This window comes from Rana temporaria, chromosome 4, assembly GCF_905171775.1.
Source record: "Rana temporaria chromosome 4, aRanTem1.1, whole genome shotgun sequence".
NCBI classification, from domain to species: domain Eukaryota; kingdom Metazoa; phylum Chordata; class Amphibia; order Anura; family Ranidae; genus Rana; species Rana temporaria.
Genome location: NC_053492.1, coordinates 355,045,236 through 355,070,404, shown reverse-complemented (window position 1 = coordinate 355,070,404; position 25,169 = coordinate 355,045,236). Strand labels below are relative to the sequence as shown.

At 44.2% G+C, this 25,169-nt stretch overlaps 1 protein-coding gene across 1 annotated transcript in view; it reads left to right on the top strand.

Annotated features, from left to right (window-relative positions):
• The window catches only part of MTHFD1L (methylenetetrahydrofolate dehydrogenase (NADP+ dependent) 1 like), a 337,567-nt gene that overhangs the window by 210,495 nt on the left and 101,903 nt on the right, over positions 1–25,169 (top strand). The window lies entirely within an intron of this gene.

Genomic DNA, 25,169 nt, shown 5'->3' with positions numbered 1-25,169 from the left:
CGGCCCAGCAGGCAGAAAAATTTTCGGATGTCCCTAAGGCCATATGTTTTACGGTAGACGCAATCAAGGATTCTATCCAGCAAGCGTCACGTTTATCGTTATCCCTTATCCATATGAGAAGACTCTTATGGTTAAAAAAGCTGGGAGGCTGAGCCCCCATGCAAGAAGCTCCTGGTAGGGTTCCCCTTCCATGGAGGACGACTCTTCGGAGAAGACCTAGATAAATACATTCAGACCATTTCAAACGGCAAGAGTACTCTCTTGCCAACTAAGAAGAAGGTTCAGGGACCTGCGTTTAAACGACAGTATTCCCCTGGGCAGGGGCCCTCTAATGCCAAGCAGTATCGACGGCCTCCTGCAAAAGCAAACTTTGGCTTCAACAGCAAATCACAAGGACAGGCTGTTAGAGGCAAAAGGCAGTGGTTTCGCAAACCAGCAAAACCAGCCCCCAAGCCAACCTTATGAAGGGGCGCCCCCACCCACGAAGGTGGGGGGAAGGCTGCGACTCTTTTCAGAGATTTGGGAAGCCAGCATTCCCGACGAGTGGGTACGGTCTTCCGTGGCCACAGGCTACAAATTAGATTTCCTAAGGTTTCCTCCTCCTCATTTCCAGAAGTCGAGGATTCCAAACGATCCGGAAAAGGGAGCCGCATTAAGATCGGCATTAGATCATCTACTTTCCCAGGAAGTAATAGTAGAGGTACCAGTCCTGGAAAAACAGGGGCTGGGTTTCTACTCCAACCTATTCATCATCCCAAAATCCAAGGGAGATGTCAGGCCAATTTTGGACCTAAAGATGGTAAATGCATATCTAAAGATCCGCTCATTTCGGATGGAATCCGTGCGGTCAGCAGCTGCCACACTCCAGAAGGACGACTTCATGGCGTCCATAGACATAAAGGATGCCTACCTTCATGTTCCAATTTATCAGCCACATCAAAGATATCTACGCTTCATGGTGGCTTCGCGTCACTTCCAATTCGTGGCGCTTCCCTTCGGGTTGGCTACGGCCCCCCGGGTGTTCACGAAGGTCCTAGCTCCGATCCTAGCCAAGCTAAGGATCCAAGGGGTCACGATCCTAGCATACCTGGACGACCTCCTAGTCATAGACCACTCGTCTCCCGGCTTGGAGCGAGCAGTGGCCCTCACGGTCCAATACCTCGAGAGGTTCGGCTGGGTCCTAAATCGAGAAAAGTCAGCTTTCCAGCCCACAAGGCAGTTGGAATATCTCGGCATGAGATTAGACACAGAACAACAAGGAGTGTTCCTACCTCTGAGGAAGGTAAAAGCCATCAAGGAATTAATCCTACTGGTTCTAAGCAAGAAAGAACCGACTATTCGCCTATGTAGGAGGTTACTAGGCAAGATGGTGGCCACATTCGAGGCGGTACCATACGCCCAGAGCCACACTCGCATCCTACAGGCAGCCATCCTGTCAGCATGGAGCAGAAGGCCACAGGCCTTGGATATCCCGTTGCCGCTCTCATCAAGAGTCCGACAAAGTCTGTGTTGGTGGTTAGACCCTCAGAATCTACTGAAGGGGAAGTCTTTCAGCCCAGTGGCTTGGAAGATAGTGACCACAGACGCCAGCCTGACGGGCTGGGGAGCAATTTTGGATGGTTGCACTCGCCAAGGTACTTGGGCAAAGCCAGAGAAGCAGTTGCCCATCAACATCTTGGAGCTCAAGTGGAGGGAGGAGTCTAGAGATGGCGCGGTCAGTGTGGAGGAGTAGCTAGACGGGATGCCTGCTCCCCAGCCATGCTCCGAACCCACGCTGAAATGAGCGAGAACCGGATCCCCCGCTCCCTCCGCTCCCTCCACTAGGGCGCCGGCGCCCCCCCCCCTACTCCTCCTTTCCCTCTTCAGAACATAGCTCCTTGTTGGCTGGAGCGGACCAGCACGGGTCTCCCCCGATCTGTTTACCTGACACTTGGGCTGTCACGTGGGCGGCTTCCTCGGTTCCTTCGACTCTCCCGGCTGACTAGCTTGCGGCGGTGCTGCGTCTCCCTCGTCTCCCCTGATTCTCCGATCTGCCCGGGTCCCTGGAGAGTGCGAGCGAATGCGCTGCGGAGGCGTGCCGCGCGGCTCCGGGAGGGGGGCTCGGGGGGGGGGGCGACACGCAGTGCTGGGTGGCTCTCTGGCTCTGTAGCCCTGCAGTCCAGCGAAATGGGGCATCAGCCCCAGATTAAGACTAAGAGGACCTAGTCTGCGGCTGGCATTACCACCACATCATAGCCACAATAGTAGGTGGGGAAAACCCTGGAACCTATTACAGCAGATGGTAAGCTCCTCTCATGTAGACAACCATTGGAATGGTAAGTACATACCACAGTGCACTCTGACCAACGAAGTGGTGAGTACAAACGTTCTATCTCTTAAAAATTAAGAAAATAGAAATAAACAAATGGGACACCCCTTCCTGAGGAGACTGATAAATGAACGGGATTGATATGAAAGCCTGAAAAAATGTGACATAAAAATGTGAAAAAAATGTGTCATAAGTGACATGAGTGCAGCACTGTATTTTTGGGTTCCAGTAAGGAGTTCGGTAACCTCATAGTTTCTCTGGTGGCTCTCTTTTGGGATACTTTCTCTTTTTTTTTTTTTTTTTTTGGGGATTAATTGGTGTACTAGACATACGGAACTCTTTTTGCACTATACTCGATAGACGAACACTGGAGTCGGATAGAAGAGGGGGGCGAGTATACATGCATATGGTTTTGAATACCTTTGTGTAAAGCTAAAGACAATGACAAAGAACAGAAATATTACAGCAACTTTAAACTGTGATAAATGAAACATCAAAAGACGTAACAGTAAAAGTATCGGTAAAAGCATCGGTAAAAGCATTACATACACTGCAGGTAATCAGACTACAGAGCCAGGAAAACCCGTAGAAGGAGGTCCTAGAGATATACGGGCGCCGGAGACGGGCAGGAGAGGGGAGGTCAGTACATGAGTCGGGTGCCCCAAATAGCTCCAAGTCAAAACCAAAGAGAAGAAATATCATAATAACTTGAGATTGTGATATAAGAAACATCAAAAAAGTTTTTTTTTGCAGTACACACCTATCATATGTGCAAACGGTTCTCCCTCAGAACCTCTCTAAAGTGACGTAGTTACAACTCAGGCGCAAAGATGACCACAAGAGGAAAAATAGTGAAAGGTGGGGCAATCCCAAAGGTACCCCGATTAAGTCAAAGCCCAGGCCCAATGTGCAAATTTGTGACCCATGGGACAAACGGGGATAACCAGCATATAGAAAAACCATCGACTGGTAGAGCAGGCCAAGCTGAAAAAGAAAAGAAAAAGGATAAGAAAAAAGGGCCAGCTAACACCCTGGCGGACTCAGAAATACTCACAGAATCACTCCTTGAGAGTAGAACAGACCAAGATAGTGAAACAGATAAAGAAACAGATTTAGACCAGAGAAATAAAGGAGAAACGCAGGATATGACACTTTTGCCAACAAAAAGGGAAATGGAAGGAATGTTCGCTGCTTTAGAAAGATCTCTCAAAACGCAAATGGAAAAAATGGAGAGAAATATGGGGCAGATATTGGAAAGAGTGGAAGAAGTGGAGAAAAAAGTTGACCACAATGTAACCTCACTTAAAAAGCTAGAAGATGAAATAAAAGCATTAAAAATAAATCAACGAGAACAGGCGTATAAATTAGAAGATCAAGAGAATAGAGACAGAAGAAAGAATATAAGAATACGCGGAGTTCCAGAAACGACACAGGTTGAGGACCTCCCAGAAATAATAACAAAAATCTGTAATCCAATATTAGAGAGAGAAACAACTTCCCCGCTCAGAATAGAACGAGCACATAGGATAAGACGTCCTAGGGAGAGAGCACAGGACTACCCAAGGGACATTATAGTGCGTTTTGAAAACTGGGAAGAGAAAAACCAGCTATGGAGAAAATTGAGAGGGAAGTCGCCGTTAGAATATGATCAACATAATATTCAAATTTATCAAGATCTGTCACAAGAGACGTTAAAACGAAGAAGAAGTTTAAAACCATTGCTGGGTGTCTTGCAGGAGCACGATATTCAGTATAATTGGGGATTCCCAGCGTGCCTGATAGGCAGGAAAAATGGTGTTTCGGCAAGATTGAGGTTTCTGGAGGAAACACCAGAATTTTGTCATAGTTTAGGCATCCCAACACCAAAAAATTATTAGTGCTGACTGGTGGAGGAGGGGGGGAGTGATGGGGGGGGGCTGGGGGTGGGAGGGAGATGGGGAGGGTCAAGATAGTAAACTGTCGGGGTGGGACTGGGGAGAGGGGAGACCCAGAGAGTGCTTCTTCACCAGTTCCCCAGTATAGGGGGATAGGAGACCGGGCTAAAATAGAACTCCACCTCAGCCTGAGGAGCAAAAGAGCGCCAGGAGCGCCAAATAGAAAAAGCTCTAAAAAATGACCAGAAGGTCAGGGATCGATGGGGGGGCGGGGGGAGGGGAGGAGAAAGCCCCAAATAAAGATCAAGGGGGTAAGGTACCGGTGGAGGGGGGGAAAGAGAAGGGAGGGGAAAGAGGAGTTGGGGTAGGAAGGGAGAGGGGAGGATTAGGGAGGGAGGGGGGAAAGGGATTTAGATCTGTGTGTCATGCAATAGGAAAGAACATATATACCCACGAAAGCGGGAAAAAAAAAAAAAAAAAAACTATGACAAATATAAATTTCTTAACATACAATGTAAGAGGTCTCAGTTGCCCTGAAAAAAGGCATATGGTACTAAGAGAAGTTGAAAGGTATTCCGCTGAAATAGTTTTCCTGCAAGAGACGCATATAACGTTGGATTCTAATGTCAGATTGTATTCTCGGGCAGTTCCCATTTGGTACTATGGGGACTCCCCAAAAAAGAGAGCTAAGGGGGTTGCCATAGGAATAGGGAAGAATATCTCTTTTACAGTAGAAGATAGGAAGGTAGACCCAGATGGTCGTTATTTGTTCCTAAAAGGAGTACTCCATGGGAAAAAATACACGCTGGCAAATATATACTGCCCAAACAGTCAACCACATAAATACCTGAGGGGGATTTTGAATGCCTTAATGGACTTTAAATCAGGACATGTAATATTAGCAGGAGACTTCAATCTTTCAATGGACCATCAACTGGATAGCACATCCGGGGCTCAGAGGCGAAATACCAAACAGCTTAGAATATTAAGAAAAAAAATGTATAGTTACTGTTTAATAGACCCCTGGAGGATTATATATCCAAATAAAAGAGACTATACCTATTACTCTTCCGTGCACGGAACTTACTCAAGACTGGACTATATAATGGTAGACCACGAGTTATTGGAAGAGGTAGTTAAAACCTCAATAGGTGTATCTACAATCTCAGATCACGCCCCTGTAATAGTGGAAATTAGATTCAAAGAAATAGAGCAAAGAAAAGGATCATGGAACTTAAATGAAGAACTTATAGAGGATATAGAGGTAAACAACACAGTGAGAACGGATTTGGATCAATTCTTCACCTTTAATAATACACCTGAAGTAAGGGTAGCTACCGTATGGGAGGCCCATAAGGCATACATCAGAGGGAAACTAATCTCAATAGGAGCAGGGAAAAAAAAGATAAGGAAATTAAACATGAAAAAATTAACAACTGAGCTATTTGAACTGGAACAAATGCATAAAGAGCGAGGAGAAAATGAAATATATCAAGAAATTATAGTAAAGAGGACCCAGCTTAGGGATCTGATGAAGGTTGAAACAAGAGACATATTCAAAAATGTTAGAAAGGAGAGGTACAAATGGGGGAACAAACCAGGGAAACATTTAGCCAGAATATCTAGGGAAAAAAAAAAAAAAAACTACATAGAAAAAATAAAAAATCAAGACGGCCTTATGAAATATAAGACGTCCGAAATAGCGGAATCCTTTCGGACTTTTTATAGTTCATTATATTCAATAAGAACCAAGGAAACCCAAGAGCAAGAAAAGATGAGAAAAAGGAAAATCAGGGATTACCTAGAAGAAGTGAAACTACCTAAAATTTCCCAAAATGACATTGAATCCCTAGAGTCCCCAATAACCCAAGAAGAGATATACAAAGCCTTCAGGGAAACACCATGTGGGAAGAGCCCAGGCCCAGATGGCTTGCCGATCAAATATTACAAAACATTTGGAGAACTCTTGGTCCCAGAGATGTGTAACTATTTTAACAAAATAGGAGAAGAAGAGGAAATGAGAAAAGAATCTCTTTTGGCAAATATTTCTATTATCCCTAAAACGGGAAAAGATGGAACGTTGTGTTCCAGCTATCGTCCAATAGCATTGTTAAACGCAGACCTGAAAGTATACGCGAAAATATTAGCAACTAGGATAAAAAGTTTAATGCCGCAATTAATAAATTCAGATCAGGCGGGCTTTGTAGCAGGCAGAGAAGGAAGAGATAATAGTATAAGGACCCTGTTACTGCTACAACGAGATCCAAAAAAGAAACCCCCAGTCGTACTCATGTCCTTAGATGCTGAAAAAGCATTTGACAGAGTCGACTGGGGGTATATGATGGAAACTTTACAAAATATAGGCCTGGGACCAAGGTTCATGAAATGGGTAAAGAACTTGTATAGCCATCCAACGGCCAGGGTGAAGGTCAACGGGAGTGTGTCGTCTGTGTTCAACATGGAAAACGGAACCAGACAGGGATGCCCGCTCTCGCCTCTCCTATATGTAATAGCTTTGGAACCACTGTTAGCAAGAATTCGGGAAAACCCGGGGATAGGGGGGGTGAGAGTGGGAGATGAAGAACATAAGGTGGCGGCGTATGCGGATGACATACTCCTATATTTGACCAAACCTAGAATCTCCCTTCCCAATGTCATAAAGGAAATAAAAAGATATGGTGAACTTTCAAACTTTAAAATAAACCCGATAAAAACAGTAATCTTGAATCTGGGGTTGGAAAAAAAAGAAGTAGAAGAACTACAGAAAGAATATCCATTTACATGGGAAAAAGAAGCTATAACATACCTGGGTATAAAAATTACATCTACAGTTGAAAAACTTTACTCGGCCAACTTTGTCCCCCTAATCAACGATATTAACCAAGACTTGAAAAACCTAGCAAAAAAACATATTTCTTGGATAGGTAAAATTAACGCGTTTAAAATGATGATATTACCGAAGATAACATATAAACTTCAAATGCTCCCAATAAAAATACCGCAAAGTTAGTTTAAAGTAATTAAAACAGTAATTTTAAAATATATATGGGCGGGTAAAAAGGCCAGATTAAGCTACTCATTGTTGAGCATGAAAAAAAAAGGAGGGGGTTGGGGCTCCCCGATATAAAAAGATATTATAATGCTGTAAACTTAGCGAGGTTGGTAGAATGGACAAATGCATACACAAAAAAAAAATGGGTACGAATGGAAGAAATATTAAGTGGGACACTATTATATAGAAACGTATGGATACCACCGAAAATGAGGGAATTGAGCACAAATACACATAGCATAACAAGGAACGTATTTAGGATATGGGACACAATATTTAGACGGGAAAAATGGGAGTATAACTCTCCACTAATCCCATTAGCAGGCACTAATTTTTTTCCACCAGGTAATGGAACACGCTTTGGAAAGCACTTAGAGGAGAAAAAATTAAAAGATATTGTTACACGGGGAAAAATTAAACTAAGGCAAGAGATAAAAATAGGGGAAGGGGAACAAAGCATGAGTGAATGGGAGTACTTGCAGTTAAAACATTTTGTGAGCACACTACCACAACCAATTAGGGAAGATAAGATACTATACCCAATAGAAAAAATATGCAGCATGGACAAGCCCCTGACACACGGTATATCAAAGGTATACGGGATACTAACAGAACTCGAGACTCAGGAAGCATTGCCCTTTTTAGAAAAATGGGAAAGCGACATCGGTAAAAAAATCGATAAAACACAAATGATAGGTGCAGTATATAATCATGCCGCGGACATTACCACCATAGAAGCAAACTATAAATGTATGGTGCGATGGCACCTGACCCCATCAAGAATGAGTAAGATTTACCCAAGTAATTCTGAGTTATGCTGGAGAAACTGTAAACAAAAAGGAACAACGCTTCATATATGGTGGGACTGCCCGAGAATACAAGAATATTGGAAAGAAATTCTGAAATATATTGTAGAAATAACAGGGGAGACGATTCTATGTAGCCCGCTGCCCTGTTTGTTTCACGGAACTGAAAAAACAAAAAAACAATATGGAATAACTCTGGTCCCAGTGTTGTTAAATGCAGCTAAGGCTCTGATCCCCAAAAAATGGCTACACCCAAAGAGGCCATCAATTAAAGAGTGGATAGAAAGGGTGGAATATATAGAAGAGATGGAATACCTTGCCTGCAGAGAGATAGGAGAAGTGGACAAATACAGGGTGGTTTGGGAAAAATGGAAAGTGTTTAAATCCTCAGAAAAGTTCGTCCAGGGAATAATAGAAGCAGATAGCTGAGAAACCATAAAGAAGATTGCATGGCACACAGATCTGGGGGGGGGAGGAGGGGGGGGAAGGGAAGAGATGGGTGGGGGGGAAAAAAAAAAAAAGGGGGGGGGATTAACTATGTTACGTTAGCAAGGAAGGCTGTGAGACCTGTTAAGCGGGAAAAGATTAACTTAAATATTTAAAAATGTTAAACCTGTAATGTTTAAAAAAAAAAAAACACGAATGATGCAAAGCCGCAAGAGAGACGCTAAGGGCGGGCGAACCGTGAGCTAGTCTCTCGGCTTTATGTGAGCAGAGTCTGACGTGTAAAAAAAAAAAAAAAAAAACATCTTGGAGCTCAGAGCTGCTCGACTAGCCCTCAGGGCTTGGACGTCAAAATTGCAGGGGTTCCCGGTGAGAATTCAATCAGACAATGCCACGGCCGTGGCATACATAAATCACAAAGGGGGAACCAGCAGTCAAGCCGCTCAGAGAGAGGTGAGCTTGATTCTCCTATGGGCAGAGGCTCATGTGCCTGCATATCGGCAATATTCATTACAGGAGTGGACAACTTTCAGGCGGACTTCTTAAGCCGCCAGACTCTATGGCCGGGGGAATGGTCTCTGCATCCACAAGTCTTTCAAGCACTCTGCCAAAGATGGGGAGTGCCGGACGTGGATATCATGGCATCGAGACTCAACAAGAAACTAGACAGGTTCATATCCCGCTCAAGGGATCCGATGGCCTGCGGAACCGATGCGTTGGTTTGCCCTTGGCATCAGTTCAAACTTCTTTATGCGTTTTCCCCGCTCCAGTTACTACCCCGCCTGCTGCGCAGGATCCGGGTGGAGCACATACCAGTCATCCTGGTAGCTCCAGCATGGCCCAGAAGGGCATGGTACTCACTAATCTTAAGGATGGTAGTGGGAGACCCGTGGACTCTTCCTCTACGGCCAGACCTGCTATCGCAAGGTCCGATCCTCCACCCTGCCTTACGGCATCTAAATTTGACGGCCGGAAGCTGAATCCCTGATTCTCAGGGGTAGAGGTCTGTCTCAGAAAGTAATCTCTACCCTAATCAGAGCCAGGAAACCGGTCTCTAGGGTGATTTATTACAGGGTCTGGAAGGCCTATGTAGGCTGGTGTGAGTCCAAGCGATGGCTTTCTCGCAAATTTACCATCGATAGAGTATTAAGTTTTCTCCAGCTAGGAGTGGATAAAGGATTGGCATTAAGCACAATCAAAGGACAGATTTCTGCTCTGTCAGTGTGGTTTCAGCGGCCGCTGGCCACCCACTCGCTGGTTAAGACCTTCCTTCAAGGGGTCTTACGTATTAGACCTCCAGTTAAATCCCCGCTTTGTCCGTGGGATTTAAATGTTGTTCTGTCAAGTTTACAGAAACAACCGTTTGAGCCGTTGGCTGATATTCCTTTGGTTCTACTGACAAGGAAGTTAGTATTTTTGGTTGCCATAGTTTCCGCAAGAAGAGTTTCGGAGCTGGCAGCCTTATCCTGTAAGGAACCATATCTTGTTTTTTATAAGGACAGGGTCGTTCTCCGCCCTCATCCTTCCTTCCTACCGAAGGTCATATCCAGTTTTCATTTGAACCAGGATTTGGTATTACCATCCTTCTTCCCTAAACCTACTTCCAGAAAGGAAGGGTTGCTGCATACCTTGGATATTGTCAGGGCCATGAAGGCCTATCTTAAAGCTACAAAGAAGATCCGGAAAACAGATGTGCTGTTCATTCTACCGGATGGGCCCAAGAAGGGGCAGGCAGCTGCAAAGTCCACCATTTCTAGGTGGATTAAGCAATTAATCACTCAGGCCTACGGCTTGAAAGGGTTGCCTCCTCCAGTATCATTAAAGGCTCATTCTACTAGAGCCATGGGCGCATCCTGGGCAGCACACCACCAGATCTCTATGGCTCAAGTTTGCAAGGCGGCAACCTGGTCTTCTGTCCACACGTTTACAAAATTCTACAAGTTGGACGTAAGAAGGAATACTGATACTGCCTTCGGGCAGGCAGTGCTGCTGCAGTTTGAGACCCTCGGATCCGGGGGCTCCTCTTGTTTGAGTTTAAATTTAAAAATGTAAGATTATTTTTCTCAACTAAGTTGGATTTATTATGATTTGAGTATATCTCTAAATTAAATCCTTTTGTCTTGGAGATGTTCTCCCTCCCCTCATTGTAAGCATTGCTTTGGGACATCCCATATAGTAATGAATGCCGCTCTGTGTCCCGTGATGTACGATAAAGAAAAAGAGATTTTTAATACAGCTTACCTGTAAAATCTTTTTCTTGGAGTACATCACGGGACACAGAGCTCCCACCCCTCTTTTTTGAGGACCATTTTGGGAGGCATACTGCTTGCTACAAAACTGAGGTACTCCTCCTATGGGAGGGGGTTATATAGGGAGGGGCATTTCCTGTTTGAGATTGCCAGTGTCTACACCTGAAGGTACTCCATATAACCCATATAGTAATGAATGCCGCTCTGTGTCCCGTGATGTACTCCAAGAAAAAGATTTTACAGGTAAGCTGTATTAAAAATCTCTTTATTTGCGGGAGTACTCGTACTCCCGCAAATACCTCCGATACCAAAATAGAATACTCTTCCCCCCCGCCGCCGACGCATCCCGCCGCTACGCCGCATCCCCGCTTAGTTAATACGGGCGGGGAACATTACAGCATTCATTTGCCCCGACGCGTATAGACACTCCCCCTTGCTCGGGTGAACTGTCCAATCCGGAGCAAGGGGGAGTGTCTATACGCAGCGCGGAGCGAATCATTACAGCTATTCAAAGCTGTAATGTTCCCCGCGCGTATTAACCAGTCGGGCTGGCAGCGGGATGCAGGTAAGGAGACATGGCTGGATATGGGGGGAGACAATGGCTGCATATGGGGGGAGACAAGGGGAGACAATGGCTGGATATGGGGGGGGGACATGGCTGCATTTGTGGGGGGACATGGCTGCATTTGTGGGGGGACATGGCTGTATTTGGGGACACATTTAAAAAAAAGTATCGGTATTCGGTATCGGCGAGTACTTGAAAAAAAGTATCGGTACTAGTACTCAGTCCTAAAAAAGTGGTATCGGGACAACACTAATTAAAATACTTGCATATAGACACATTTGAATGCATAAAGACGCGTATGCATATTGTTTTTATGATGCTTCTCCCCCCCCCTCCCCTTTGTTTAGACTTAATTTATGCAAATGCCTATACACGTAAATGAGTAAAATATGTGGGCCAAATCCACAAAGCAGATGCGCCGACTTAACTCGAGATTTCTAATTTTACTCCGCGCGTATCTTTGCGCCCGATCCTCAAAACGAAAAATCCGTTTTTTCCGTCCTACCTAAAATAATTACTCCGGGGCATCCTCTGACGCAAATTACGCTAGTCACGCCGCTTTATTTGATAGGCAAAGATGCAAATGAGGGAGATAGGGCGATCCTCAAAATTAAGTGTGTGCGCCGTAGATTACGCCCTGTGCGCCGTAGATTACGCCCTGTACGCACCTGTTAGTTTTCTGGAGCAAAATTAGACTTTATAAAAGCAGCCCTAATTTTACACCAGCCCTGTAAAGGTCTGCTGAAGCAACACCATTGAGGAAGAGCTGACAACACTTCTTTGCTGGACTTCATTCTGACTGCCAAAATGCCCGGCCCATCCATGATTATAACTGCACTCGCAACTTTACAGGCGCAGAGAAGGAGGAGGGCACAGAGGAGGAGGAGGAGGGCACAGGAGAGGGTATACCGCCCACGCCAAGATCTCTTTGGCATGACTGCGTCTGAGGTCTTTGGCAACTTCAGATTTAACCAGGAAGCCATCCTGGAATTAACCAGGATCCTGCAGGATGATCTGAACACCCCAACCCAACGATCTCATGCCCTGCCACCTCACATCAAAGTTATGGCCACCCTGCATTTTCTTGCCACTGGGTTTTTCCAAAGAACATGTGGAGGTCTGGCTGGGATGGTACAGTCCTTGATGAGCAGGTGTGTGCACCAGGTTGTCCCTGCAATACTGAGATGCATGGGCAGTCAATTTGAAAAGCCCACCCAGGAGGACCAGCGAATGAAGAGCATGGCCGACTTTTATCAGATTGCCCGATTCCCACGGACCATCGGGGCCATTGGCTGTACCCATGTGTCACTACAGCCCCCCCATGATACAGAGCACCTGTTCAGGAATCGCAAAAACTGGCATTCCATAAATGTGCAGGTAATCGTAGATGCCCATGGCCTCATCTGGCATGTCTGTGCCAAATTTCCGGGTTCGTGCCATGACAGCTATATCTTCAGGCAGACCAACATATCATGTGAATTGGAGCTGAACGTGTATGGAGACAGCTGGCTGGTTGATGAGTGACATGGGTGTCAGGTATGACTGTCCCCCCCCATGATGCAGACATCACAAGGGGCACATGCATGACTAATATCCTCCTGTCTTTTCCCTTCCAGGTGACTCTGGATATGCCCTGGGACCTCACATGATGACCCCCTTCAGGAACCCCCAAACCCCAGGAGAGCAACGCTACAACGAGGCTCATATTCGCACCCGGGCAGTGGTGGAGCGCACATTTGGGCTGCTGAAGTCCCGCTTCAGATGCCTGGACAAGACTGGGGGTACACTGTTGTATTCCCCAGACTCTGTGTGTCAAATAATAGGGGCTTGTTGTATTCTTCACAACTTTGCAATGAGAAGGGGACTGGAGATTAACTTACGTGCTGACCTGACCCCCCACCCAGGCAATCCCCCCCTAGCCAACTCTACCCGGTCTACTGAGGGCACAGTAGCCAGGAGACGCCTCGCAGAAGGCATCTTTTCACAGTAAATGGCCATAAATCATGTCACAATGATAATATTTGTTTTCACTGCAAACACACATGAATTATGTCACAATGAGAATGTTGCTTTGCACAGTAAACGCACATGAATAATGACACATTGAGAATGTTTTTGTCTCTGGAAACGCACATGATTTATGTCACAATGAGAATGCATGAATGCACACCACTGTGGTCCCTAGCACAGACACATCACATGCACATCGAATTGGATTAGATCCAAGTACCCCCCCCCCCCCCCCCCTTTGGTACTTGGGAGCAGTAACGCCACGCCACGGCTCCAATTATGTCACTGTGCATTCATACACCATTCAGGAACCTAGGATCACTTCTCCCTGGTCCTGGGGATCCCTTCTCCACCAAAACTGAGGGTGACACCCTTATTTTGTCAGGAATGCCCCCCCCCCCCCACATTCACACATCATTCACACACATAAACCAAATCATAAGTACAGTATAATAAACAAAATTATAAAACCAAAAAAAAAAAGTACCCCTGCTATTTAAGTCCGGCGGCGAGTGCTCCGTCTGGGCTGCCCACGGGCAGGGGCACGGCCACGGGCACCTGGAGGATCTTCACGGGGGGGGCAGGGGAGGGAGTATCTAATGGGGGGGGCAGGGGATGGAGTATCTTCATGGGGGGGGGGCAGGGGAGGGAGGAGCCTCCCCTGGTGTCTGACCTCCGGCTGGCCTGCCCTCCAAGGCCACTGCTATCCTGTTCAGGCAGACAGTGATGGCAGCCGTATTGGCCTGGCCAGCCCGGGTGTTGTCCTGCACAGCCCGGGTGTTGTCCTGCACAGCCCGGGTGAGGGCAGTCACCTTCTGGGCCACGCCTGTTGTGGCGGTATGCAGGGACCACAAACAGGTGATGACACCCAATGAATTGGTGGCCACATCACTGAGTGACTCCCTCATTACATCCAGGCTGTGCTCCATCTTGGCCATAGTTTTTTTGATGTCACCCAGACTGCGGGTCTGCTGGGCATTGTCCCTCAGCAGACTGGCGGGCATATGCTCAGACCCCCCCCCTGGTCTCCTGGGTCGCCATCCTGCCTGCCCCTGAGGCTTGTGGCCAGGGAGGAGGGGATAGAGTGACCCTTGTGGGTTGCGGCATGTTGTGGGAGGAGTGGGAGGGGCTACCCCTGATGGTGGCCTGACTGGTGCCAGCATCTGGGGTAGCCTCTGGGGGAGCCTCAAGGGGAGCCTCAAGGGTATCGTCAAATGTCATGAGATCAGTGGCAATAATGATTTCCCGGCCAATCTGGAGATCTTCTTCCTCCTCCCCCTCCTCCCCCTCAGCCTCCTCGTGAGGGGAGGTTTGGCCACTCCCCTCCCCTGGGGACTCCTCAGCAGCCTTCTGTCTTTGGGGTGGTGCAGCAGCCTGGCCTGATGGCCCAGCAATCTCCTGGTCATCTGTGGAAGACACCAAACAATCACAGGTTTGAGGATCCACACACTTGGCACATGTTCCCTTCCCCCACCCACACATGCTAATCACCAAATAGAAAAAAAAAACCTTACCTGGCCTCACAGGAACATCAGACTGATAACCAGGCAGGCCCACCACCTGCTCTGGCTCGAAACACCGGGCCACTGCCCATTCCTCCTCAGTCAGCCGGATGGGGCATGGTCCCCCTCCTCCAGTGCCCCTCCTATGCGCAGTGAGCTTGGCCACCTTATTGCGGACCACGCTCCTCAGATCATTGATCTTTTTCTTAATGCCAGCGGGGGTCCTCGTCTCCCCTCCCCCCGCCGCATTTATGTGATCTGTAATTTTGGCATAGATCCTCTTCCTTTGGGACGGGGAGGTGTTCCGGCTATCAGGCCCATGTAAATATCTTCCATATTGGATGATATACCTGGCAAGGATTTGCTTTTCAACATGGGAAAAATTCAGCTTCCTGCGTTTGGGAGCCATCACAAACACCACACAGCAACAAGAAAACAAACAGGACAAACACACAAAAATACACACCAAACAAATACACAAAAATACACACACAAGCAGACAGCTACTACAAAGTCAAATACAAACACACAAAAACCAAACACAAAATTCAAGCAGAAAAAAAAAAATATAAACTTAGCAGAAACAATCAAACAAAAAATACACTTATCACAAACAAACAACAACTACTATCTACTACTCCTCCAACACTTCTCTATCACACACAACTTACCAACAAACACTGACAAACTAAGAGCAGAAGCAAATTGCTCATGGAAGGGAACACAGGGAAATACTTTTGCAAATGAAGTGTGTTTGACTGGGGCTAGTTAAGCACAGGGCGATCCTCAAACTAAGTACACTTGGCCTTTTACCTATCTCACTGATTGCGCCCAGCAAAGTTCTGCACATGCGCAGTGAGCAGCAGATTCCTGCGCGCATGCGCAGTACGGCCGGACCTTCATTTGCATGGGGTCACGGCTCATTACAATGAAGCACGCCCACTTCCTTCCCACTTGCCATAACCCCGCCATACGCCTCCGAATTTAGGTTACGGCTGGCGCAATTTTGTGCGCAAATGCGCTGTGGATACGGCACTTACGACACCAACTTAGGGCGCCGTAACTTAAATGACATAAGTTTTAAAAAACTTATTTTGCGCCGCTGGCTGTGGATTTGGCCCTGTGTTCTTAGATGCAGAGTTTTGGGTTCTGTGTTATGTATCTGAAAGCAGCTCATGTTTATGCACCTGTGTGAATGGCTCCTTTGAAAATAGGGCAGCTGCATTCAGATCCATAATTTAAAAAACACTTGTATATGCGTTTTGTTTACAGCCGTATGAATGAAACCTTAGGCAAGATTAATGTGGTTTTACTGTACTATTCGGAAAATGTGGACGAATTGCTTTTTCTAAATGTGGTATAACTAAGATGGATCTTGTCTGTATCCACACGCAAAACTGTGACCTGAAATTTCTGGTATGACATAATGCAACAAACTGATGTCTTCCTATTGTAAGATCCTAAGGCCTCATGCACAGTTGCTGTTTTGGGAATCGGTCTAAACTCCCCTGCATGTTCTATGTCAAGGATATGCAATTAGCGGACTTCCAGCTGTTGCAAAACTACAAGTCCCATCATGTCTCTGCCTCTGGGTGTCATGCTTGTGGCTGTCAGTCTTACTATGCCTCATGGGACTTGTGGTTCTGCAACATCTTGAGGTCCACTAATTGCATATCCCTGTCCTATGTGTTCATACACACATAGGCTTTTATCCGCGTTTTCTGTCAGGAGAGTATTTAGTGGCACAAAAAAATGTTAACCGCTTCTAAACGCTACCAAACTCTGCTTAACGCCATTGCCCAGCATTTAGCAAAGTTTTTCTTTTTTTGAATCGGAGGCCGCCTGCATTCTCAACAACCAGTAAATAGCTGGTTGTTCAGGAGTGGACCGGGAAGCCAGACGCTGCATCCTTAACAAGGGATGAGTTATCAGGTGCCAGCAATAAAATAAATTGTAGGAAAAATGGCATGGAGCCCCCCCCCCAAATCCATAACAGGCCCTTTGGGTGTGGTATAGATTTTGAGGGGAACCCCCTATGCCAATTTTTTTAAATGGTGTGGGGTCCCCCAAAATCCATACCAGACCCCTCTTATCCGAGCTTGCAGCCTGGAAGGCCAGGGAAGGGGTGGGAAGAGCGAGCTTCCCCTCCTGAACTATACCAGGCCACATGCCCTCAACACGGGGGGCAGGGGGGGATCCCCCTCCAAAGCATCTTGTCCCCCTAATGATGGGGCCAAGGGCCTCTTCTTCACAACCCTGGCCAGTGGTTGTGGAGGCCTATCCAAATCTGGAAGCCCCCTTTTAAAGGCCAAGTTCACCCTTTTTTATTTTTTTTTCTAAAATCCAGCTCACCTATGTACCAATATACCATTAATGTACCTCGGTTGCAGAAAAATAGGCTGGCAGTTGCAATTATTCCAAGAGGCATGATGGGACTTGTAGTTCTGCAACAGCTGGAGGGCTGCAGGTTGCTTACCCCTGTCTTACACTGTACTATACATATTTTAGCTTCTAGAAGATTTCATGGTAAGATCTGACTTGATTTTCTAGTGTTTGCTGGTTCAGTAGGTTTAGGTTGTACTGATCAGCATAATGCAGGGCTTGGATAACAGATGACTGCATCAAGGAGCTATTCCTGGCCCTACAAGTCACAAGGGTAGAACAAAAGCTACTGTCGCATACTGTTTTTTGCAGTTAAAAATGTTACACTGTATTAGTGAAACTCTCGTAAATACATTCCTAAATCAGCATATTTGTGATCCGATTTCTATCTTGCATTAAGAAACCCACTTCTTACATTATCTATACGTATCTAAAATAACAGTTGCTCACTGGGAAAAATGTTCATATAACTGGTACATGCACATTCTTCAGCTTGTATCTTATGATCAATAACATAGGTATTGTCCCAACATGCTTTTCTTATTCCCAGCATGCCTCTCATACATTTATAGATAACACTATGTAATGTCCTACTTTGCCCATTTTATTTTCATGTTGAAATGGTGAAAAAAAAAAAGTTTTTAGTTTGCAAAGTGTGGTAACCACTTTTCATTTATATAGAAACAAATGCCCCTTTCACACTACTGCGACTTCACCGTGATTTTGCGACTGTGATTTTGCCGTATTTCGTGGCCGTGATTTTGCTGCAATTTCAGGCAATGCCTGTGTAATTGGCAACAAAATCAGACCAAAGTAGTGCAGGGACTACTTTGAAGTCGTACTAATATGAATGGCTGTCATTGGAAATCAAGGGTAACCACTTGTCCTGCTACTTTTCCATCACAAATCGTGGGGCAAGTTGTATAAGTGTGAAAGGGACCTTAGTTAGACTTTTGAAGATTTGGATCTTTTAGTTAAAGCGATATTAAATTATTTTTTTATTTTATAACAAATATGTCATACTAGCCTGCTCTGGTTTTGCACCAAGCAACCCATAATCGCTCTCTTCTTGCATCCCCCCGACGACACCCATGACTCCTGCCGGGTGCCTCCACCGCTCCACACAGCTTTGTGTGTCCATTCACACATGGAGCTGCATCTCGGCCCTACTCCCTGTGTCTCCTTTTTGGCTCACTGGATGTGATTGACCCGCTGCTGCCAAAAGCCAATCAGGAGTGCGAGTCCCTGGAGAGGCAAGGCTCTCGTGGACAATGCTGGGGTTGGGGCTGCACACAAGTTTTTTAACCTTCATGCATAGTTTGCATCAAGGTAAAAAACCTTGTGGCTTTACAACCACTTTAATGTTCTTGAATACCATTTCAATACTGGAAACTTTAACCCCCTTTCTGCCAAGGTCAATTGTTGGCTTTCAGTGCTCTCACTCAGTCTTACAAGACTGTACCCAAATGAAAAATGACAGATCAAGCTTTCTTTTGGTACCATTTAATAAGCGCAGTTTTTTTTGTTCTATAAGCAAAAAAAATAATTACCAAAAAGTTTGAGGGGGGGGGGGGGAACCTATGTTTTTCTTAGTGTTTGTTATAAAATTTAGCAAAAAAATCCACTTTTATAAATTTAGGCAAAAATGTATTCTACTATATTTCTTTGGTAAAAATAACCCAAATCAGTATATATTATTTAGTCTGTGTGAAAGTTAGTCTACAAACTATAATATATATATCGGTGTTCAGTCAAGACACCCTTTTAAAATTCCACACAATCTCGAGGCACCCCTTTCTAAAGTTTTAAAAACAAAATAAATAGTTTTATATAAGGCAGCAACAACCACACATGTAGGACTCCCAATGTTCGAGGAAATTATTCTTACAAATACATCTTTGCACACTGGTACTGACTAGTATTTCAATGTTTCTCTTCTGCATCAATGCCCAACATCCTTATTCACCTGATGATTTAATTGGTTGTTCGGACACTGGGCCTGGAAGGTTGTGATGGTGCACAATAAAAAAACCTGTGGCTTTGTGTAACGAATAGACAGGCTTCATCCACCCACTAGCTTGTATACAATTTTTACTCCTGAAGACACCTAAAGGCACCCTCTGGGAACCCTGGTTAAAAAAGACTGATTATATACTGACGTACTGACTATCTCATTTCATGAGTCCCTAAAATGCCAGGACAGTACAAATACCCCAAAGTGACCCAAGGTATTAAGAGAAATGGTGAATTTTTTTTAAGTTGGAATTTTTTTTTTTTGTCACAATTTTTTGGAAAATTTAAGAAACAAAAGTTCTAATTTTAACTTTTTACATTTTAAATAAATTCTCACACACAGCATAGGCATACCTATATTTACGAAAACATAAAACCGTGCAGAAAAAAAATGGGCAGCTTGCAATAGGTAAATATACAATACCCAAACAAAGAAAATAATGCAGCGCCTCCAAATATAGACTATTGCAAACTTAAAGCATGTGCTATCAACACAGCATTCATAATGTGCAAAAACCATTTACAATATTAAAAAATTATAATTTTTTAAATAATAATGAGAAAAAAAAGCACGAGCAACAGAACTGAAATGCACTCACCGACATTAAAACTGCCAGAGAAAAGCAGCAACATGCACTTTTGTGTCAATAGGATCCTTCACACGTGATAAACCAGCTCTATTCTCTCTAAGGAGACACAGAACCGCTTCTCACCACTGGGAACAGAAGGTTTACTTGATACTGTTTGGGGGGAAAAGCACTCACCACATGGAGCCACAAGCAGAGACCACATATAGTGTAGTATATTTATTTAAAAGTATAGACTCTACATAAAAAAAGTGAAAGGCTTCATCCAAATGCCAGTAAAACGATTGTCATGACAAATAAAACCGTGCACTTACAAAGGGAGCCACCGGCGCCAATTCCAAGCATTGAAGCGGTGACAAGACATCAGCATATAGCTCCTGCCGCAACACATTTCATGTGAATGCATGTCTTGACATCTAGCATCCCCTGAAAACGTGCATTTGCATGAAACGCGTGGAGGCAGGAGCTGCACGCTGACATCTCGCCTCCATTTCCATTTACACCCAAAATCCAAGGAGCACCTTTGGGCTTTCAAGGAGCATAAAATACTCATCTAATTTCCTAACTACCTAACACATTTTTGTAGGCCCTGGAGCACCACTTTTTACACAAAGTTGTCAATAGGATATTTATAACACAGCATAGGCATACTTAGAGAATCACACCCAAAACACATTCTGGTACCCCTCATGAGTATGGGGCTAGGACATGTGTGAGACTTTCACAGCCTAGCCTCACAGAGAAGGCCAAAATCCAAGAAGCTCCTACAGGCGTTTCTAGGGCGGATAAATTATGCATCTAATTTCATGACAACCTCTTTGGAGGCCATGGAGCATCAGAATGTTATATACAACGGTTCTTCAAAAGGTTTCCGCACTTTTAAAATTCTATCAAGTATAAAAAAAAAAGTGCAGAAACTTTTTCAAGACGATTGTCCCACCCGGTCTTTTTATTCAGTGACAGTTAAATTGGTAAATCGGTACTGCTATGATATTGTAGTTTGCTTGGGTTCGTAATAGAAATTGTTATGCTGATCTTGCCTACAGGCTTTAGTCTTCAGTCCTCTCCAAGGTGTGCATGTCTTTCCTTCATAGTTCTGTTTGGGAAGTTCAGCAGGTTCAGAGTTGTGATTATTCCATAGCTGAGAAACTCGATCTAGGGAGAAGTTCATCCTGACCTCATCATTCTGTTTTTCTTACTAGAGTTTTTTTTCTGAAACTCTGCTGCGTTCCCACACAGATGTGGAGCTCATTGGAGAGGTTCCCCTTTTTAATTTATTACAATAATTTTTTTTTAAATGACCTTGTACAAGTAAGGCATGTTTTAATACTAAAGACATAAACTTTTAATTTAATTCTGGCAAATATAACCCTTTAGGGTTTGCAAAAACTTAATGCTAATAACAAAAGGATTACACATTTGCTTTTTGTTTATGCAAACTACAGAAAACTTTTAAATTTTTTAGTATTTTTTTAAATTGTAGATCAAAAGTAAGGGTCCTTTCACACGTGCGGACCGTTTTTTAGATCAGTTTTTTATCATCAGTTGATCCGTTTTTTCATCCGTTTTTTCATCCGTTTTTTATTTTTTGTTAGAACTTTATTTTTATTACATATTTTGATGAAAAACGGATGTTAGCGGATCGGATGTTAAACGGATCGTCCGCTAACATCCGTTTTTCGTCCGTTCTGTTTTTTTGACGGAAGAAAAATAGGGTTTTCTTCCGTTCAAAAAAATGGAGCTTAACGGAGACGGATGTTAACGGACTTATGCAGATGCTCATCCGCTAACGTATGCTATCCCATTGGAAAGCATTGCAGTCCGTAAACGGACGTATAAAAAAACGGACGAACGGTCCGCACGTGTGAAAGGACCCTTAATGTTTTACTTCTTCATTACATACAGGTTTGTAGCAATCCTGTGCTGAATTTAAAAAAATATATATTAAAATGCTTGTAGGTCTGCTCAGTGCCTATATGTACCATACTTTAATATATCTTCCACCGCTCCACAGGAACCCCCTAAAACCCAAGGTACTCAGTAATAAAAATTGCAACCTCATCTGCAAAGTTGGAGCTCTGGCCAGCCTATTTCACCTTCTAATTATTGGTTAGTGAGCGTCATACTGAGGGAACAGCTGTCAGATGATCGACAGAAGGAGAGGAATGTTACAATATTAGCACTGTTTTTCAGATTTTTTTTGTGACATTCAGTGATCTCGAAGCGGCACTGCCCTAGCATGGCCGCTGACCCTTTAACACATTGGGGGGCTTTATCAAAACTGGAGCAGACAGAATCTGGAACAGTTGTAATTGTTAACTAATTGGCTCCTAGCTTCAGCTTGTTCAGATGAGCTTTAAAAATGAAGTCTAGAAGCCAATTGGTTGCCATGCACAGCCGCTTCGGATTATGTCTGCTCCGGGTGTTCTAAGGAATACACTTGAACCACTTCAGCTCCGGAAGGTTTTACCCTCTTCCTGACCTGGCCATTTTTTGCAATGCGGCACTGCGTTATTTTAACTGACAATTGTGTGGTCCTGCGACGGCGTACCCAAATAAAACTGATGTCTGTTTTTTTCCACAAATAGAGCTTTCTTTTGGTGGTATTTCATCACCTCTGCGGTTTTTATTTTTTGTGCTATAAACAAAAAAAGACCAATTTTGAAAAAAACAAGATTTTTTGCTTTCTGCTATAAAACATATCCAATACAAAAAAAATGTATTCAAATTTCTGCATCAATTTAGGCCAATATATATTCTGCTGCATACTTTTGGTAAAAAAAATCCCATTTAGCGTATATTGGTTTTTGTGCAAAAGGTATAGCGTCTTCAAACTATGAGATAGATTTAGAGACTTTTTACATTTTTTTTTTATTTTTACTATATCTGCGATTTTTAGTGGGACTGCAACATTGTGGCGGATAAATCTGACACTAAGTGAGACTTTTTGGGGACCAGTGACACCAATACAATGATCAGTGCTAAATAAAAATGTGCTGTCACTGTATAAATGACACTGGCAAGGAAGGGGTTAACATCGGGAAATCAAAGGGTTAAATGGGTTACCTATGAGTGCTTTCTAACTGTGTGTGGGATGCTTTGACTAAAGGAAAACGGAGATCAGTGCTTCTGCTTAGCAGAAACACAAGATCTCCATTTTCCTCTCTGGCAGAATGGCGTTCTGCCTTGTTTGCATAGGCAGACTGACATTCTGCCTCTCTATGAACGATTGCCTGGTACCTGAAGGACATTGCGTCCGCCGGACCCGCTGATTGGCTTCTGCTGTGGTTAATCATAGCGGGAGCGGGGCTCCAGCAGCGCGCGCCCCAGAGCAGAAGAAGACTATCACGCACATATATGTGATTTTGCACTTAAGGGCCGCCCGGCCATAATATATGTACGGGGGGCAGCCCTTAGAGGAACTGCAGTCTGCTTACATAATTTGTAATAACATCTTTGCCATTCTGAAGCTTCCCTCCAACCACTTTTCATATTTTATATATACTGTGATTCTGTATTTGCCAAATATGCTGCAGAAATCTCCCTCTACTGAGTCTGGCTTCAATCATTTTAACTGTGGGGAGCTGAAGCTGCTGCCTGTTCACTTGGAATTACATAGAGGCACACCTCCAGCTCTGCATCTCTCAGTGGCCCTCTTATGACTCACCCCCCCCTTCCTGGCAAACTCACGAGAGTGAGAGAGCGAGCTGTGCATGATGTCACAAGCTTAGGCTAAAGACCAGACAAGAAACAGGAAGTGGGCTGTATAAGGTTTTACTGGCTGAAAAAACTTTTTTTTAGTCCAAAGTTAAAACAATAAGAACAGAAGATTTAATAGATGGGAAGATGAAAAAAAATTACTGAAGCTCCGCTTTAGGCAGTTAATATACTGTATATCGTGATTATCTTTGTGAAATCTTAGATTCAAACCCTTATATAACATTTAAACCATCAAATAATACATCTTACAAGTACCTCTTGTTCCTCATCAATTCAGATTTATAATCTGTAAATGGGCTTAGAAAGTTTCCAGGTTAATGGAAAAAGGAGGCCCATGTCTTATAAAGTTCAAAAAATCACAAACAAGTGCCAATGAACAATCAAGTCTAGAGCTAGTTGTCAATTTCTTTCATTCTTTGGGAAGGAATTTGTTAAAGCAAGCAATCTGAAGCAATTTGAATCTGTCTCATAGTAGAAAATTAAAGAAAAGAAAATGAAAGGGAATTGCCATCTTTATGTTTAGTAATTATATAAAAACGTATTCAGATTTCTACCCTGTGGTTACAAGCATCAACACACACACCTTCCTATGGTGTTTTGTGGTGCATTGATAACATGTTAACCACTTAAGACCCTGACCAATATGCAGGTTAAGGACCATGCCTCTTTTTGCGATTCGGCACTGCGTTGCTTTAACTGACAATTGCGTGGTCGTGCGACGTGGCTCCCAAACAAAATTGGCGTCCTTTTTTCCCACAAATAGAGCTTTCTTTTGGTGGTATTTGATCACCTCTGTAGTTTTTATTTTTTGCGCTATAAACAAAACTAGAGCCACAATTTTGAAAAAAATTCAATATTGTTTTACTTTTTTCTATAATAAATATCCCCAAAAAAGATATAAAAAAACATTGGTTTAGGCCGATACGTATTCTTCTACCTAATTTTGGTAAAAAAAAAATCGCAATAAGCGTTAATCGATTTGGTTTGTGCAAAATGTATAGCGTTTACAAAATAGGGGATAGATTTATGGCATTTTTATTAATAATTTTCTTTTACTACTAATGGCGGCGATCAGCGTTTTTTTTCTTTTCGTGACTGCGACATTATGGCGGACACATCGGACAATTCTGACACATTTTTGGGACCATTGTCATTTTCGCAGCAACAAATGCTATAAAAATGCACCGATTACTGTGAAAATGACAATTGCAGTTTAGGAGCTAACCACTAGGGGGCGCTGTAGGGGTTTAAGTGTGACCTCATATGTGTTTCTAACTGTAGGGGGGGGCTCGACGTGTGACGTCATTGATCGTCTTTCCATATATCAGGGAACAGACGATCAATGACACTGCCACTGTGAAGAACGGGGAAGGTGTGTTTACACACACCTCTCCCCGTTCTTCAGCTCCTATGACTGATTGCGGGACACCGGCGGCGATCGGGTCCTGCGGTCACGGAGCTTCAGACCGAGTCGTGTGCGTGGGCCGGCGCGACCCACGGCCGGGCTCTTAAAGGTCGACTTACATGTACGTGCCTGTGCCCAGCTGTGCCATTCTGCCAACGTATATCGGCGTTAGGCGGTCCTTAAAGCGGGAGTTCACCCAATGATGTTTTTTTTTTATCTTTTCCCCTTAGATGGATGCTCGTTTTGTCTAGG